This window comes from Chiroxiphia lanceolata, chromosome 10 (assembly GCF_009829145.1).
Source record: "Chiroxiphia lanceolata isolate bChiLan1 chromosome 10, bChiLan1.pri, whole genome shotgun sequence".
NCBI lineage: Eukaryota > Metazoa > Chordata > Aves > Passeriformes > Pipridae > Chiroxiphia > Chiroxiphia lanceolata.
The window spans coordinates 13033249-13035772 of record NC_045646.1 but is presented as its reverse complement, the minus strand read 5'-3'; positions in this window follow the sequence as shown (position 1 = coordinate 13035772).

The following is a 2524-nucleotide window of genomic DNA, read 5'->3' as shown; positions in this document are numbered from 1 at the left end:
TATCTCTGGCTCCAGTGCTCATTTCTACATTGGTTTTCTCACCCCTTTAGAATCTGAGGCCGATATTTCATTAAGTTCAGTAATTAAGGTGGTGGTGATGCACCAGCAGGTAGTGGGACTGTAGAAGCTCAGTGAGAACTTCCTGGAGCAGAACAGACAGCATGGTCTGTTTCCTCAGCAGAAGGCAGCTGGAGAGACCTCTCTGCACACATACACATCATCAGTGTTTGTGTTTTATGTGATTTCCCTCCAAGGACAGCATTGAGAGCAGTGCTGTGCATTATTCATTGCCCAGTGCTCTGTGTAACTAATCCAAATGCTACAGCTGCCTGGTAATAAGGATTAGCTCTTCTCACATACAGGACGGAGACTGGCAAGCCAAGAAGTGTCTGAGGCCATGCAGGACCTTGTGGTTGAGTCAGGGTTAGGATTTCACAGCATGTGAGCCCCAGTCCCTTCCTCTGCCCCCTGAGAAGTGCTCAGCCAGTGCCTGATCTGTTTTCTGACTGGATGGGGAGCTCTGGGTGGGTGTCTGGGGGTGAGAGGAGCAGAGTGCTGGTGCAGGAAGAGCAAGTGTCCAGTGTTTCTGTATGGTACAGATGATCATGTGAACTTGCCTGCACCAAGCTCCGTTACTGTCCCAGACTTCTCTGCCACCACCCTGCCCATGCAGGAAAGCAAAAAAGTACCACAATGCAATACATGCTGTTTGACTCATTTTGTTGTCATAACTGATGCCAGAGCAGGTGTTATCCCCCTTCCCACAGGCTAAATTACTTTTTGTGGCAGAATATAAATGTAGCATCTCCTGTCTTCTGTGTGAAAGCTGCTACAAGTCTTAAAAAGTCTTCTGAACTGCTACAGCTGCACAGAGGAATGTGCCAGGATTGAGGGCAGGCATTAACACCACTGTGCTGCTTTTAAATGGGCACCAAGGTTAACCATCACCTCACAGGCACATTGCCCAGGGACCTTGAGCTGCAAGTCAAGAGAGAGCTCTGCACTGTGTTTTACTGCATAGTGCCAGGGCCTCTCTGCCAGAGCAATTTTGCTCCCAGGGGTACAGGTAGCACCTGTCACCTTGTGGGGTCAAGCGCTTCAGGAGAAGTCATTTTCCTGGTGGGACTTTAACCAGGGTTACTATGACAATCAGTCAGCAGGCTGTCCTAATGTTTCCTTCCTGGTTTCTGCCTGCTCAGAGGTGTTGAAGCATTTGGAGCACAGCAAAGCACTTTCCAGCTCTAATGAGAGGCAACCGTTGCTCCTGGAAGCGTGACTAAGGAGGGAGCTGTTGGGAGAGGGAATGCTCCCTGACAAGGCCCCTCAGCTCCATCACTTACTGCAGGGAGGGGTGTCAGTCCCTGCGTCCCACCAGAGATATCCAGTGGGTGTCTGGAGTATGGCTATGCAGCTTCTCTTCCTGGGGGAAGTACCTGCTTGTGCAGGTACTTATCCTGGCAGCCCTCCAGAAAAGAAGATGAGGATCAAGTGCTCCAATACTTTGGTAATGGGGAAGTGCCTGCAGAAAATCTGCCTGGGGACTCAGGAAAGGCTTCAAGGTGGCAGTGGCCATCTTTAAAGAGGATGAGACAGTGTGGTGGCTTGGCTCTTGTCATGAGGTACCCTAGAGGAGGTGGAGGACACAGTCACAGTGGGTTCAGTGGTCTGTCCATTCCAGTAAGGGACTCCAACACAGACTTTTCCCAGGGTCAGCACTGGTGTGGGGATGTTGCCAGTGCTTTTACTGGCTTTTGCTGCCACATCACGTGCATATGCAGGAAATACCTCTCCTCCCCATCTTCCTCACATACTCTTGGCCCCCACATTATGTAAGTCCCAACCTCATCCCCTCCCTGCACGTGTTCTTTTGATGCACACCTGCTTGACAAGTGAGTCCCTACAACTCTGTAGCCCAAGAGCACATCTGGACCTTGGTTTTGCACCACTGTCTCTTTTCCACCCGTGAGTCACACATGAGCTGCCTGGTTCCCTCAGGCTTTGGGGATGGACACCTGTACCAGGTGGCTGCTCCCCTCCTGCAGCACTAACAGGAGCAGGAAGCCCCCAGCTCACTGGGGGCAGGCATGGCACTTGGCACAGCCAGTCCAGCTCCTGGCTCAGGCAGCTTTCCCTCCTGCAGGCACGAGCCAGGAGCTGGCTTCCAGCCCTGTCTGTGAGTGAGCACTTAACAGACTCAAAATCAGCCCCAGGTTGATCTGTTGCATCCCAAGGAAGTTTCTATACTACTCTACATCTGTCCTGGTGTGAGAAGCTTTTGTTCTCAAGAATTTTTCAAGAATAATTATGTTGGGGAATGGAAGAAATAACATGTGTTGTCATAAAAATTCAAGATAATTTGATAATTCATATGTGTTCTCACCCCAGGTCTCTTTAGACTAAAATACATGCCTGACTAGTATTCCTGGGGTACAGCACAGCATTTTTATTACTGTCTAAACTAATCATTCCTAAAATCTCCCAACTTGTTTGAATGAAACTCACCATGAATGGTATCTCTGTGCTG